At 38.3% G+C, this 17314-nt stretch overlaps 1 long non-coding RNA gene across 6 annotated transcripts in view; it reads right to left on the reverse strand.

The window, feature by feature from the left end:
• LOC144615952 (uncharacterized) overlaps window positions 1–17314 on the reverse strand; it is a 547072-nt gene that overhangs the window by 500615 nt on the left and 29143 nt on the right. For 5 of the 6 annotated variants that reach the window (XR_013554718.2, XR_013554719.2, XR_013554720.2 and 2 more), the window contains exon 3: window positions 1543–1682. This is a non-coding gene — a long non-coding RNA (uncharacterized LOC144615952). Of the gene's footprint in view, window positions 1–1542; window positions 1683–4793; window positions 4965–17314 lie in introns of those variants that run through there. The other variant, XR_013554724.2, reaches the window with a different exon arrangement.

Raw genomic sequence — 17314 nt, forward strand, 5'->3', positions numbered from 1 at the left:
ACGTATAAAAAACACTCAATAAATATCTACAACTGTTATTGATGATGTACTATTTTCCTTGTTCTTATTTTTCTAGGATATTAGACTCCAGAAACCTCTGTTCTATGATAAACCTGCCATAGGTTATTGACTGCCTCTGACTCTGGACTGAAGCAGCATCTGGGATAGGAACCTTGTGGGACAGTGCATAGAAAGACATACCATACAAAAATAAGTAAATATAGAGAAAACAATAAGCTCAGGGTCAAAAACCTAGATTCACAAAATTAGCAGAGGATGTGAGAAGTGTATTATAGTGGAGGAAATGAGCTCTATTCTCAACTATTAGGAAATTCAAAGTTAAAAATTTTAAATAAGTTCCTTTATGTCTCAGAATCTTGAATAGGCTAATAGGCAACAAATCTCACCAAGGTAAAAACCTATGTGATATTTTCAATACAACAGAATTCTGTTTCCAGAGACCATTGCTATGATATTTTAAAAAACATTGCCCTTAAGGTTTACAGCTGGTATGCCATCTTCACTGTTTTATATTATCTGATCTTCAAGAGCAGCCCACTGAAGTTGGGAAGAACATGACTATTGTCCCCACTCATCAATCATATTAAAAATATTTAGCAATGAATATAGCTTGGGACCAACCATAGCCCTGTAATGAAGTGGGTCCTTAATGCCTCCTGCTGAGCCCCACACTGATGTTTTTATTACTAAAAGAGGAGATAGGTGGGGATCTTAAAGGAGGGGCCAGTTAGAGTAGCTATTCATCAAACAATACAGAAGGATTTCAATATTTTAATATTCAGTATGGCTATATCAGTGTGCACCAGATAACTATAAGCCCTACCTACTTTTGCCAAACATGAAAGAAAGAAAGAAAGAAAGAAAGAAAGAAAGAAAGAAAGAAAGAAAGAAAGAGGGAGGGGAGGGGAGGAGAGGAAGTGGCTTTTCCAGGACTATAAACCAATAAATGGATTCAAACTTCATCTTCAAGAGTTCAAATCTACTGTTTTTCTCTTTGTTACCCATTCTCTTTACTTGTATGTTCTTTTTCACATCCTGTGGATCATCCTAGTCAATGACTCAGATCAGGGAAAAGAATATCATATTTGGAGACAGAAGACATGTTCAAGTCCTACCTCTGCTATTTATTAATTGTGAGACCTTGGGCAATTCACCTGATCCTACAAGACTGAGTTTCTTCAATGAGGAAATCACAGTAATTATGTCTGCATAGCAGGGTAGCAGAAGAAAAGCTCTGTAAAATATTAAGTGTTGTTCAGATGTCAGCCATTCACATTTTGCACAAATTGGCAGTTTTCATCTTAAAAACCTGGATGTTGGAATTGATATTCTTTTTCCAGATAGAAAACTCAGACTTCTGAGAGATTAAATTACTTGCCCAAGGTCACACAACTAGTGATGATAGAGCCAGGAATGACTTCAAAGCTCTTGACTTCTAATTCATGGCTCTTTGCTGGGGAGCCTCCAAATTCACATCACAGGCTGCCTACAAAGATGGAAATGTGAATGATCCTAACTTACAGTCACAGCACTGTTGGCAGGCCTTTGTCATCAGCTCCTTCCAAGTCTGCAGGAAGAAGGCCTGCTTCTGGCCCAGCATACATCTTCTGTAGTTCAGGGTATGCCTAGCCAACTGCTAAGTCACTCCAGCAGCTGTGGAACTAGAATAGCAAAACATGATGTTAATAACATTTCCGCTACAGATACACAAGCAGAAGAGAGCATGGTTGGGGACAGTGCCTACCCCAGAGGGTCTGCCTTTCAAGTCCTCATCTGCCAAAGGCTAAAGGGGTCGTGATTCACCTTATGACAACTGAGAAGGAAGAGTTATTCTCAGTTCAGGAAGATTCAGCCTAGGTTGCTTCAAGAAGACAACCCTCACTGAAAAGCAACAGAAAGTCAAATGATATAGATATTTCACAATTCCAGAATTCTAGGTAAACTGAGTAAAGCAATGCAGTTTTGTGAAATCTGGCTTTGGAGTCAGATAATTTTTGGATTCAGAAACCAAGCCTTCCACTTACTAGAGCTGGTAGTCATTTGCACTGCCTCCCAAATTTCTCACTCTATCTTCCAGGCATATGATAGGACTACACTTCCTAGCTTGCCTATGGTTAGGTGGAGTCATATGACGAACCCCGGCAAATGTTTTGTGAGAAGAAGGGATGTATGTCACTTCTAGGCCAAGCTTTTATGGCTGGTATGACACTCTGTAGAGATGCCTTTTCCTGTGGTATAGCAAGAGTTGTGATGGTTGCGGCTCTGCTACATCAATGACCCCACTACATTGAGCAGGGCCCTCCTGCTGACTCACTGTGAACATGTGACAGAAACAAAAAATAAACCTTTGTTTATTTTAAGTCACTGAGATGTGTAGGTTGTTTACCACTACAGCATAACCTAGCCTATCCAAATTGATGCATGAGCTATGATTTTTAGTATATTACTTAGTTTCTCTGAGCATGAGTTTCTGATGTTTAAAATAAGGATGCACATCTTTTCAGGATTATGAGGATTACCGATCGTTTATGTAAAGCACCTCACAGCTTTTAGCACAGATTTGGTCCCCAAGCAATGTTATCTATTACCATTATAAAACAGTGAGGGAGAAAAGCAGGTGGAAGCAGGATATCCTTAAGCAAACACACAGTTCATAGACTCCACTCAGCCAGACACCTGGACACAGAGCTTTGGCGGCCAGGTCAGCCAGCTAGAAGGAGGCCCCTGAATGCCTCCAGTCACTTGTTCATTCCTTCATTCTAGAAACATACAATGAATACCTACTATGTGACGGACACTATTTAGGCACTGGAAATATAAGAGAAACAAAGTCCCAGCTCTCATGGTCTTTACCTATAGCACCTAATGCATTTAAATAAATGGCTGTTTTTCAGATTTCCTAATTATACCTTCAGAGAAAACAAAGAGCCTGGAATTTGATCCTTTACATTTTAGCGATTTTTTTAATTCCTTGGAAATATTTTTGCATATATTTACTGCACTTTTACAAATAGGCAAGGAAGTTATTATTGTATATTTTCCCCGGTGCAGAAATTGAGGGGAAAAATAATTATCTTGTTTTTATTAGCATCAGTAGCAGTGCCAGATCTAGAATCTGTACTCTCAGGTTCCTTGTTCAGGGTCTTTTTTTTTTTTTTTTTAATCTCAGGCTGACAAAAAAACTTGAATCACCATCCTGCCCAGGGGTACTCTGGATAACACCTATATTAAAGTACTGTAGGTGAAATATAAGAATGGAATTGTTCTGTGATTATAGTAATAATAAACCAATACAAATAGGATACTAAACAGAAGTGTCCTATACCAAATTCTGCCTAGTAATGGATCAGATCTCAGAAAGTTCTACTTCACAACTCCATGTGTGGAAAGAGACCTAAATATACATCTAATGTAGGCGATTTTACCACTGTGGTGCGATATGTAATAAGAAAAGGCCAAATGGTATCTCACCTCCTGGTGTCTTCATTATTGGAGTAAACGTCCTAGAAAGCTAGGCCACACCTAGTTCCTCACCAATAGCTCAGTATTTTACTCTAAGCCCACGCCTTGAAAATCCAGCATGTTGGGGCGCCTGGGTGGCTCAGTCGGTTGGGCGTCCGACTTTGGCTCACGTCATGATCTCGCGGTCCGTGAGTTCGAGCCCTGCATAGGGCTCTGTGCTGACAGCTCGGAGCCTGGAGCCTGTTTCAGATTCTGTGTCTCCCTCTCTCTCTGACCTTCCCCCATTCATGCTCTCTCTGTCTCAAAAATGAAAAAACGTTAAAAAAAAAAAATTAAAAAAAAAAAAATCCAGCATGTCAAAGATCAATTCAAATGTCGTCTCTTCTATGAAACCTTCCTTTATCGCCTTATCAAAAGTGATATTCTACCATCCTTTGTTTGTATATTAATCTGGCTCTTACTGTACCCTCATGTAATATTCAGATGGCAGTGAAACAGCCAGACTGAGCCGCTGTTTCACATGGGAAAATGATGGAAAATAAAATAAGAAATATAGATTGAGGCAAATTATGGAGGCCTCTGATACCAGACTAAAAAGTTAGACTTCCCTCTATAGGCAAAAGTAGCTTCTGGGAAACTTGGGAGTATTTACAAAATATAAATAAAATCATATGATCACTCATTTACTAAAAGAAAGGGAGAACGTGGAATAGAAATCAGGGTTTAGATAATGTGAAATTAGAGATAATCTAAACAGGTACTTTTGTTTTGGGGATATTTTTATGTTTGTACTTGACTAGTTAGATTTGTTTCAAATCTGATAAACAAGCTGCAACTGAACACCTGAAATCAAGACTTAGGAAACTGTCTCTGCAGTGCCATAATCTGTGAAACCTTGCAGGAACTCTCCCAGGTCACTACTTTCATGGAAAATAGCCCCTACTTTCCCAGCAGATCAGAGAACTCTGAGATATGAGTCCTCTTTCCCAAAGTTAAGAAGTTGAATTAACCAAATATCGATTGGCTTTGGAGAGCGAGTTCGTATTTACACGGATGTCATCATAATCACCAAGGGTCCCTGGGCTTCTTCGGTTGGCAAACCCATTCATGGCAACCAACTAACACCTTCCACCTTTTCCTAAGTAGTGTGTGAAATTCTGAGGTGTTCTCACTTCTATGTGTAAGACACACAGACTGCTCTGTGTTAGTTGAGCCATGAGTGTTCAGAAACTGGCCTTTCCGCATCTCCCAAGTGAAAAAAAAAAAAAAAAAAAAAAGACGCCTTTCCACTAGCACTGACTCCAACTCACCCACGGGGCATGGCTGAAACCCCTTCATGTCCCATCTCGCTGGAAGCCTGTCCTGACAGCAGCTGTTGCTCCAAACCAATTCGCTGTCATTAACCTGGCCAAATCTCTGCGGAGCCGCCACTTTCAGTCGAACGGCCGCCATTTTGCTTGCCCCGCGCTTTTTCCAAGAGCCACTCGTGTCCCGCCCATCCCAGCCGACGCCTCTCTGTCTTCCAGTCCTCCAGCGCCCCTCTATGGTAGGTCCACTGTACTACATATAGTAGTACAATTTCCCCTGCTTCACTGCTCCCCATTTCTCCCCACTTCTCCCCACCTACTCCTGGCTACCCACTGTAAGGAGAGCACCAGCCTTAACCAAACTGCATTTTGCACGCTACCTGTAATAGGAATCTTCAAATTTTTTGGATTATTTACTTCCAAAGTTTGAAAGTTAAGTACCCATTCACACATTTTTAACTTCTGTCCTTTAAAATTTCTCATCATAAATTTAAATCATTGCAAAGGGTGATATTTCCAGTGTATTGTAAATAGTAACATATAAAAACAAAACTCTCTTTATACATCTGTCCAATGAAATCTAAATGCTACAATGATTTGATATCCATCCACTTGAAAGTAGGTAAATGAACACTGCTTTTAACATATATTTCACACTGTTACTTTTTAGTCACCAAAGAGAATGCCCTCATAGAATTTGTTCAAAGAAATATATCTCCGGGCACCTGGGTGGCTCAGTTGGTTATGCGTTTGACTTCCCCTCAGGTCATGACCTAGCAGTCCAGGGGTTCGAGCCCCACTTCAGGTTCTGTGCTCACAGCTCAGAGCCTGGAGACTGCTTCGGATTCTGTCTCTCTCTCTCTCTCTCTCTGCCCCTCCCCCACTCCTCTCTCTCTCTCTCTCTCTCTCTCTCTCTCTCAGAGTAAACATTTAAAAAAGAAAGAAAAAAAAAAAGAAATACATCTCCATGCTTTGTTGATCACCCTATCATAGTTCTCTACGACAAAAGTATACATGTTATTCAAATATATATTTATATTTTTAATTTCCTATTTCCATAATACTCTTATGTTTATAATTTCTTCTAGATTGAATTACACATCAAGATTATTAGTAGCACAAAACTGTTCCAAACAACATAAATATATTACAAAATTTGATAATTATTGAATAAAAAAGTAAAATTTTACTAGACATATATCTTGTAATAATATATAAACACAATATATACTACATATCATATAACATATATATTTGTTACAAAATATATATTACATATTTTACAAAATATCTCATGGGAAATGTAGGGCTCCGTTGCAATAGGAAGGCCATCAGAGCAATGACAGTCTTTTACAAGATGCAGAGGCATTGGCAACTTCCTTGCTTTCTACAAAGACTCTTCAGTGCATATGGGAGAAATCCTTCAGCCAAGGATTTGAAAACCTCACAAATTGAGCCTACATTTCTCTTTCTAGATTTTTTTCATTGCACCTTCCTTTACCAAATGCTCTCCTTTTCTGCCAACACATATTTTTCCCATTTCTGTTTTTTGCTTTATTTGAGAACCTCTCCCCAGGCAACACAGTATTCTGACTCAGTAAGATTCAGAAATGGTGGGAGGTATGCCTCTCTTCTGTCAAGTGGTAGAAAGGTGATTATGAAAGGAAAATGGGGAAAGAGACCTAGAATGACATCTAATTCAGGCTGATCAATTATAGGAAAAAGTAAACGTAGAGCTTGAGGATCTAGAAACATATTCCCTAAATCTCTCTCAACCCACTCTACCCCTCTAGGAGTTTCTGTGCACACTAGGGGTACAAGTGATCCAGTTTGTTGATAGCTGGTCTAAATAGAGGGTAGATATTTGGATTTCAAATGGCTCAACTGACAGGCATTTCCTGAATAACAAAGTACAAATAAACAGGCAGAAAAGAGAAATAAGCACTTTTTGAGACCAGCCTTGAGTCAGGCACTGGGCTAGGTACTTTCACATATGCTGATTTCAGCCCTTACATTAACTCCGATATGAACTTCTTCCATAACACTGATGTACCAATACTATCACATGCTTTTAATTTTTTAATTCAAATCAAATTTTGCTTAACCCACCTGAGATAACTAAAAATCAGCCGCCACTTAATTTCCTCTTTCCTGTCCACAGCTATGTCTGATTTCCAAACAAAGCTCTGGGTGGTGATGGCCTTGGCAGAGGGGAATGCCTAATATACAAAGAAACGTAATTCCTTTAGGAACCAGGGAGTACAAAACTCCTGAATACAGGACATGTGGAATGTGCCAGAGAACAGGAACATTACCTTTTGAACTTCCCATCTTTCTATAACATTAAAACCAAACAAGATGACACTGAACACCTGAGTAAAACTTCTAGTGGCATAGTTACTATTATCCACATTTTAGAAGTGAGGTGAGGAAACTGAAATTCAAGGAGTTGAAGCAATTTCCCTAAGGCAGACAGCCAAGAAGGGCTATTGATTCGGAATGGCTTTGCTCCAGTTTTAACTATTTCACTAGTGAGATATGGAAATGTTCACTTCTTCCCCCCTGATTCCTCTGCATCTGTCACACATGAGTTTGGAAGGTAAGGCAGGTCTTCTCAGTGGGTATGTGTGAGTATTCCTACAAGTGGAACACTGGAGCGTTGGTGGGATTTACTGCTCAAAGATAAGATATAAATGAAATGCTTGTGTGCCAAGGGCCCTCCGCTTTTCTTGCTTCCTCCATTGCCATCTGTGCTTTGGGAGAAAAGTCGCTTGATCCTACTGGGGTCATTCGATTGGAAAACTTAAAGTCAAGTGACATATTTTATTGGGCATTTCTCATGGGCAGTCCCTTCTGCCAGCCTACGGGGAATTGCTGGGAGAGTCTGGTGTGCCCAACAGAGGATGTGGAAGAGAGGCAGTCCAAAGTGGACATATAGATAACGCAGCCAAGAAGAAATTGAGGTATCCATTTCTTTAAACCCCAAATCCAGTCATTTCTGATTCTGTCAGCATTCATACATTACAAACAACACAGTGAACTGGTGCTAGGCACCCAGACCCTTCATAGTCTAGCTCTGCGGTGTTCTTTGATCAGTCTCTCCCTCTTTGAACCCCTAAGGAAAGATCGCTTGCCTTTCTACCCTCCACCTGAGCTTAGGGTGGATTCCCTAAACAGGTTCAGTGTTGAGCCAATACCTGACTGTCTTCTAATCAGCCACCTTGCCATGGTCAAAGGGAAATCTACAGCCACAGAATTCAATCATTTTTAAGATTTAAGACTTTCAATACATAACCCCTGAGAGATCTCATCAGTGACTTCCTATTATCTCGATTCAAATGTATTTTTAAACTATTTCTATCTGCTTGATGTAATAGGGTATATAAAAATAAAATGCTCGCAGTAAAGTTGGGGATCTAAAATGTATAAGAGGAAACTACTTAGTTTCTTAGTAGCAGAGACAGAATTTTCACTCTGTTTATAATCCTGGAAACTGGCCTGCTGTGTGGTACTCTGAAAGTGCTAACAAGTATGAACTGAACTGAATCAAAGTAAATCTAAGTAAGTGAAAAATAAGAGTATAGTTAAGTAACAAGATGAATGGTACCAGGAAGTAAGAGTCAGCCTGAGGACCAAGTCAGGTAAGGCTTCAGGGAAGAGGTGAACCTGGCTTTGAGGGACTGGCAGGTATTTTCACGAGGAGGTATTTTATATAAAGCAAGAAGTAGAAATGAGAAAAAATGAGTGTTGGCAGAAAAAGAAAGCATTTGGTAAAGGAAATTCTAATAAAAAAAATCTAGAAATGGACGTTTAGGCTCTGTCCGGGAAGTTTTCAAATCCCTGAGTAAGAAGTTTGGTCTTTCTCCAATACGTACTGAAGAGAAAGCAGGGATATGTACTTGTAGAAAGCAGGGAGGTGGCCACTGCCTCTGCACCTTGTAAAAGACTGTCATTGCTGTGATGGCCTTCCTACTGCAACCTCAGCCCTCCATTTCCTATGAGGCATTTGGTAAAATATATAATAAGACAACTCTGTCACTAAGGCTAGGAGGCAGATAGGTATGTGTTTGTGTGTGTGTCTTTACCTGGGAGGGAAGCTTCAGAGTTACTGCAAAAATATCAGAAAATCCATAAGCACAAACTACACTTTCTGTAAAATACATAAAAAATAGCTCACATATACAAGTGCCAGTATTTTCAAAATGTATGTTGATACAGATACTGTTGGGATTAGTAATAATATAGATACTGCTGGGGAGAGAGAATGGATTACTGCTACCCTCATCACCCTGACTTCAGGGGGCCTTACTGGTTTTGGCTCAAATGGCATAACATTGCCAAGATCAATTTTAAGCATTTAAATAAAACTTTGCTGAAGTCCTCACATTACAAAAAGGAAGTAGAGTAAGTGAAGCAAGATAATCTGTCTTCTAGAATATCTTCAGCTGTGTCTTCCAAAATATCTTCTATGGGAAGACTGCTTACTATGAACCCTCTGCCTCAAGATATAAGTAAGAATCTTTCCTTACCGCTCAGTAAGGCCCTTGAACCCATCTCAAAGTCCAGACTCACAAAGATGTAGACTTGAAAGAAGCTGATGTTCCCTCCCCAAAACTGGGAGAATCAACGTTCCATCAGAAGAATGTTCTCTTCCATAAATGAGGTACTCAGAAATCCATCCCCCTTTAGAAGGGATCCCATTACCTAGTCATGATAGAGTGGTCTTAACAAAACAACCGTGTCAGAACCCAATACGGTAGTTCATATACCTGTCCAAGATGTATGAACAGGCAGGGGACATTGGGGAGATGAGCTCACAGAATAAAGACAAAACAATGCTCACGGAGCCTTTATCCATTATGTCTTCTACCTGCAATGCTAGGTCCCCTCTCTCCTAACTGTTTCCATTGTCCCAATTCCAACTAATTCTTCAAAGCCATCCCATTTGACCTCTTCTCTGAAGTTGTCTCTGATCACCATCCCATTTCAAATCCTGTAGGCATTTGTCTACAGAGTAATCACACAGAAGAGGGGGAAATATAACTCTGACTTTCAGAATCCCAGATATGCCACTCATCATTAGTGGAATCGTGGTCAAGTTGCTTCATACATCTGAGCCTCAGTTTCCTTATCTAAAAATAGAGATGGTAATTGCACCTACTTTGAATAATGACGAAGTAGTCTATAAAAACACTTAGTACTGCCTGGCATATGGTAGGTGTTCAAGAAATGTTAGATGATATCATTATTATTATTATTATTATTATTATTAAAGTAATTATTTTGCAGTATGTGATAATACTACTATGATATCTGCCACATAGTAGTGAAATATTATTTTATTATTATTTATTAGCAATCACTTTATATTCCATAGTTTTTACTTTTCCTATAAGGATTCTTAATTCACACTAAGAGATCCTTTTGAGATGAGTCATTTACCCATCTTATACCCCTAGTGAGATTCCAAGTTCTTGAGGACACATTGTTCCCAAACATCTTATCTGTGGAGGGTAGAGAAATTTGAGGTATTTACAGTTTTAGTGTTACTCACTCTCCGGTCAGAAACTGCTAACCTCTCTACTAATGACAGAAATTCTACCCTTGAATGCAAGTCCAGTGGTGCTGCTCTGCAAGCTAACTGCACTCAGGGTTGGGGTTGGGGGCGGGGGGACATGGTCTCTTTTACCCTTAGCAATCAGGAAGAATTAAATCAGATCTCCAGCATTCTCCAGGCAGGCCAGACAGACAGCCTGGTGAGGGTGTCCCTAAGTGATGACTGGGAAAACAAGATCTCCTTTCTGCAGCACGAGTAAACATGGCAAACACCAGACAGCCTGGACGCCTATGTCCTGGGCAGAATTTGATTTAGGATTTCTTTTTTCCCAGTGAGTCATAGTTGTCATGGTCCTAACACCTGTCACCAGAAAAAAGGCAAAATCAGTGTAATCACCAGAGCAGTTGCCTCAGGAATACATTCGTCTAGTAATTTGGTTGGAGGAAGTTCAAGAATGCAAGTACTGAGTTGATTTCAAATGTGAAGAGATCAGAGCTGGCCTCTGTGCTGAGCTTTCTGAATTTAAGAGAGAAAGGAAAGGAGAGAGAAGTTATTACTAACAACAGCAGGAAATCAAGTTATTGAAGACTCATTTAGTAATAGGTAAAATCATCTCTGATACTAGTATTTCTAGTCTGCATGAAACAATGAAAAAAAAATTATTGGATTCCCCAACTGAGCAATTAGTGATGGGGTTGGCCAGATAAAAAGATGAAAATTGATGGCCAAAAGAATAATTGTCTGGGATTACACCCACCTTTTAAAATAAAGCCAGATGAAGGGAGCTTGGGTGGCTCAGTCTGTTGAGCATCTGACTCTTGATTTCAGCTCAGGTCATGATACCAGGGTCGTGGGATCGAGTTCTGCATCAGGCTCTGTGCTGAGCATGGAGCCTGCTTAAAATTTTCTCTCTCTTTCCCTCTGCCCCTCTCCCCCCTCGTGTTCTCTCTCTCTAAAATAAGACAATAATAATAATAAATAAAATAAATAAAATAAAATAAAATAAAATAAAATAAAATAAAGCCAGATGAAAAGATGAAGTAGGGAAAGGGTCTTTAGGTGGTCGGGTGGAGCTTACAGTTGACAGCATACTGTTGGTAATATTATTTTCTTATTGTCCATGTTATTAAATTCCTTAAAGTTCCTAAAGGCCATCTAGATGAAATTAAAACCACAAACCAATGGAGTCATCTTGTTCCTAAACCACCAACTTTGAAGTTCCTGTTGCTGATGTTCCAATTTTTAAAAATTATTTTAGCAAATCAAACTATAATAGAATGATTCCAGTTTTGATGTTGAATCTTTAACAATTTCTAAGCCTTACCTCTCTTGTTTACCCTTTTACCCCACAGCTGAACAAGCCATAAGGCCCACATATTTTTTTCCCTTGGCACCAGCAGAATATTCAAACCACGCAAATAATGGCCAGAGGTAATACTTATCCTGGCCCCATCCCTTGATCCCAAGGTCACTTGTCTCTCCTGTCACTCAAGCCATTCCAGATGGCTTAAGTATCTGCCCTATTCTCCCTCAAGGAGAAAAAGAAATAAAAGGCATACAGATTGGAAAGAAAACATAAAACTGTCTTTATTTGAATAAAGCATGACTAAAGAAAATCCTAAGGAATCTACCTAAAAGAAACTAGAACTAATATGTGAATTTAGCAAGTTTGCAGTTTATGAGGTCAATATTTTTTTTTAAGTTTTATTTTTATTTATTTTTAGAGAGAAGGAGCACACGTGTGTGAGCAGGGGAGGGACAGAGAGAGGGAGAGAGAGAATCCCACAAACCATGGGCTCGATCTCACAAATCGTGCTATCATGACCCAAGCCTAAATCAAGAGTTAGATGCTCAAAGGACTGAGCCACTCAGGCACTCCTATGAGATCAATATTTTAAAAATCAATTGTGTTCTATCAACCAGCAACAATTGTAAGTGGAATTTTTTTAAGTTTATTTATTTATTTTGAGAGAGACAGAGACAGTGCAAGCAGGGAAGGGACAGAGAGAGAAGGAGACAGAGAATCCCAAGCAGGCTCTGCACCCATCAGAATGAAGGAGCCCAACACGGGGCTCGAATCCACAAAACCATGAGATCATGACCTGAGCCGAAACCAAGAGTCAAATGCATCACCAACTGAGTCACCCAGACGCCCCGTAAATGGAAATTCTTAAAATTATCATTTATAATAACATCAAACCATAAAATTCTTAGGTATAAACAACAAAATATATGCATCATCTATCCACAGAAAACTATAAAACATTGCTGAAAAAATTTAAAAGACATAAATAAATTGAGAGATATACTATGGCCATGGATCAGAATACTCAATATTGTTAAGATGGCAATTCTAAGTTAATTTATAGATTCAATAAAATTCCCATAAAAAACCCAAGAAGATACCTTTTAGAAACTGACAAACTGATCCACAAATTTATATAGAAATACGAAAGAACTAAAGTAGCCAAAATAATTTTGGAAAAAAAGGATAAAGTTAATCTGAGGACTTACTATAATGCTACAGTAAACAAGAGAGAATGGTATTGGCATAAAGTTAAACATACTGATCAAAGTAACAGAATTAAAATTTCACAAAGAGACCTTCATATATATAGCCAATTGATTTTCAACAAATGTTCCAAGGCAATTCAGTGAAGGAAAGGAAATCTTTTTAACAAATGATGCTGAAATAACTGAATATCCATATGCAAAAAAGAAAACTCTTTACATTCTCCAATATACAAAAATTAACTTGAAATGGATTATGGAACCAAACATAGTTTTAATAAAAGCTACTATAAAATTTCCGGAAGAAATCATAAGAGAATATCTTAGTGACCTTTTGTTAAGCAAAGCTTTTAAAATTGGTTACAAAAAGCATAAAATATTTAAAAATAGAAAAAATTGGATTTCGTTAAAATTGAAAACATTTGTCCTTCCAAAGAAAGGCCCTTCTGTTAAGAAAATGAAAAGGGAAGCCACAAACAATTATTGGAGCAGATATTTGCAGAACCTGTATCTAATGAAGACTCTTACCCAAATTATATTTTTAAACTGGTTACAATTCATTAAGAAGAAAATGACAACAATAAAAGGAACAAAGATTTTGCAGATATTTCACCAAAGTACATATATGAATGGCAAAAACTGCTCAACCTCATTAGTCATCAGGGAAATGCAATTAAAACCATAATCGAATATACCACTCATACTCTAGGACCCTAGAACTTCTAAAATCAAAAAGACTGACAATACCCAAGAATTGGCAAGAATGTAGGACAACTGAAATGCTCATAAATTTGGATTTCTTGCAAAGTTAAGCATACATGTGACCCAGCAACTAAGATTCTAAATATTTATATGTCTTCATGAAGATATATGCTTTCATGAAGATGTGTGCTCATATATTCAGAGCAGCTTTACTCATTATAGCTGAAAATTGGGAGATTAAAAAAACAAATATTCACCAAATGGTAAATGGAATAAATATTTTGGGATGCACTCATAGAATATTGCTCAACAAAAAAAAAAAAAAAAGAAAGAAAAGGACTACCAATAAACACACAGCATGTATGAATCTCTAAAGCATTATGCTAAGTAACAGAAGTCAGACCAAAATAAATAAATAAAATAAGTCAGTAGTTAATGAAGGAATGGGGAGAAGGGATGAACTGCAAATGGCAAAAGGAAACTTTTTGAAGTAATACGAAAGTTCTAGATCATGGTTATAATGGTTGTTACACAACGGCAGATATCTGTCAGATTTCATCTAATTGTGCATTTCATCCAATGAATCTTATTCTAAAAATCTGTTCTAAGGAGAAATCTTTGATATGTAGAAAAATTAGCAAAATGGTATTTATTGCACTTTTTAAAATAAGGGAATAATGTCCAATTATGAATAGTTTCCAATTGCAAGAAATTGATCAAATAAATCATGTATATCTATAACATGGATTGTTATGAAGTTACTTAAAAATGATGGTGTTGGAGATATTTAATGACACAAAGATATAGGGTTATTTTTAGGTAGATAGGGTAGTATACCTATAGTCAACTTTATTATCCATTTATGTGATTGTTTCATGTATGTATGAGCATGTGAATATGTATATATACATATATTTAGATCTCTCTATATATATATTAGAAGGTTATGCACTACCACACTAACTAGTTGTTTCATCATTTTACTTATATTTATTTTCTAAGTGTCTGTTAATACACATGCATTTCTCTTGAAGTAAGAGAAAAAAACAAAAGTTACTATTTTAAATATATATATCCTGCTTTTAAGTCTAGATAGACCTGCTTTATGGTCTAGATAGAAAAAGAGACACGTAAATAGCATAATACATGATAGAATGAAATAAGCACCCATGGAAGGTGAGGGAGAATTGATTGGGTCAAGTATAGTCTCATACCAACACTGGAACCACTGCACACTCTCTAGTATAAAGACCATGACCATGTTCTATCTGAAACAATGAGCCCAATTTATTTACTCACAATCATTTTCTCTCAGGGGATCCATGATCCCTAACTGCCACTTTATCTCCTATCCCCATGCATCAGACAGATGTATTGATATTTGAACTTCAGTTGTGGATTACATTCAATTTTCCTTCCACAACAAGTCAAAGATGCACCTGGACACCTGCTGTAGTATCCTTGAACTGCAGCTCAAGGACAATTTCCAAAGATCCTCTGGAAATTCCATGATAGAACACAACCTGCTAAGGAGAAAGAGCACCTCTAAAAGGCATGGTATCCCCAGTGCCTGGCACACAGAAGAGGCTTAGTAATATTTGCTAATTGTTTATTGAATATATTGAGAATAAAAGCATGAGCTCAAGATTGTTTTGGCTGATTATTACCCTGACTTATCTAGGAGGACTTCCTGAAAGAGCTGGAATTCTCTTGTTTAAAGCATTGCCTACTCACTGTCTCCACCCTTGTTATGCTCTTATATTTGGACTAATTCCAAGACAGAAAGGTTTTCTTCTAGTCACTAGGAGGCTTTCCATCTCACCAGGTGGGCTATTAATAGACTAAACCGATTTCCAATGTTTTCTACCAAACTTCCCTAGTACTCCTGAGAAGGGCTGAGCAAGTCAAGCAATGAACAGTTTGGTCCAAATTCCCCAAAAACGTTCTCAATATCGCATTCACTAAAACCCCGAACATATTCCTACCTGGCAGTTTTGTATAGTATTTTTCAAACTCTGTGGGTTTTCAACAAAACTGAATACTGTTGCAAATCTGTTTGTGTTCCAGTCCATTCAAACCCAACTTTGCCAGAACCATCTAATGTTTCTAGTTAGAAGCCTGCAAAATCTTGTGTCTAAGGAAAGGATAGCAGGGAATCCCAATTTACACTTGAACAAACTAAGAATTTAAAACCCAAGTGTGAATAGTGACTGTAGTATAATAAAATCCAAATTATAGATTTTAATTTATGGTGCAGGAAAACGAATGCAGACCTAGGAGTGAGATATTGAATCCAAAATCTGCCTTTATGGCCTGATTAAGACAGGTCACAAGCTTTCTGAGAAACCTCAGTATCCTCCTTTATTGTCTAGGGGAGCTGGTTTCTTCTATTTGGGCCACAAGGTCCTTCCAACTCTGGCATTCTATGATTTTATAATGTTCCCATACAGATGTCTAGAGGAGGCAGTCATTTGGCAAGATGCTTCCCTAGTCCCTGCCTTGTCTCATTGCTTGTCAGTGTGTGCAACAACAATAAATAATCCATTTGTTGCAAAAAAAGTGCATGTTGGATCAAGCTGACATGTCTGCTCTGCCTTCTGGAGAGGACAGGGGAGGCTTTGATGTTATCAGAATGAGTTCCACGTTTTGACCTAGAGACCCCTCAATTCCAAGTGGCCTTTATTGCCAAACATATGAAACAATTACTTACAATTAAAGAAGCACTGTGTACCTCTTTCAAAAGTGCAACAGTATTTTATTTTTAAAAGAAAAACAAAGTAGAGGCGCCTGGGGGGCTCAGTCGGTTGAGCGACTGACTTCAGCTCAAGTCATGATCTCACGGTTTGTGAGTTCAAGCCCCACATCAGACTCTGTGCTGACAGCTCAGAGCCTGGAGCCTGCTACTGATTCTGTGTCTCCCTCTCTCTCTGCCCCTCCCCCACTCATGCTCTGTCTCTCTCTGTCTCAGAAATAAACATTAAGAAAAAAAGAAAGAAAGAAAAACAAAGTATAATCCCTAAGATTAAATCCCTGATCTGGAAATGGAAAAATGGGGTGGAGTGGGGGGCTAGAACCTTCTCTTTATATACTGTTCCTGTTCAGTGGCAGGTAAGGAACAGAGGAAGTGATGTAGCAGTCTGCATGTTAATAGAAAACTAAACCAGATTTCTGGTTTACAATGAAGACATGAAACAGATATGTGTAATCCTACATACCACCCAAAATTCTTGAGTCCTTTTTCTGCTCAACTCTGGTCTCTAGATCAACCCTTCCCTTGGGCTGAGACTTTATAGTGGCCCACGGGATCGGTAATGTACAAAATGCAGCACAATTCCTATCACATGAGAATTGTTACTTCCTTTCCCCTTCCCCAAATGTGCTGTAAGATATCCAAAGGCCTGCCTTCCTCTACATTCACTCAGTTCTTTCAGAGTAGAATGACATTTTCTGGAATGTGTCTTATGGAATTCTAATCCTGACAAATAAATAAAGTGACACGTGTACTAATAAGTTTGAGATGTCCTGCATAATCTTCTCTTGAGGTTCACTTACAATATTAAAGGCTCTAAGGAGTTCCACACACAAATAAATGGTGCTATTTATCTATTTACTTATTTAAATTCAAGTTAATTAACATACAGTGTACTATTGGTTTCAAAAGTAGAACCCAGTGATTCATCACTTGCATACAGCACCCAGTGCTCATCCCAACAAGTGCCCCCTATAATGAATGCCTATTACCCACTTAGCCTAC

This window comes from Panthera onca, chromosome A1 (genome assembly GCF_046562875.1).
Source record: "Panthera onca isolate mPanOnc1 chromosome A1, mPanOnc1 haplotype 2, whole genome shotgun sequence".
NCBI lineage: Eukaryota > Metazoa > Chordata > Mammalia > Carnivora > Felidae > Panthera > Panthera onca.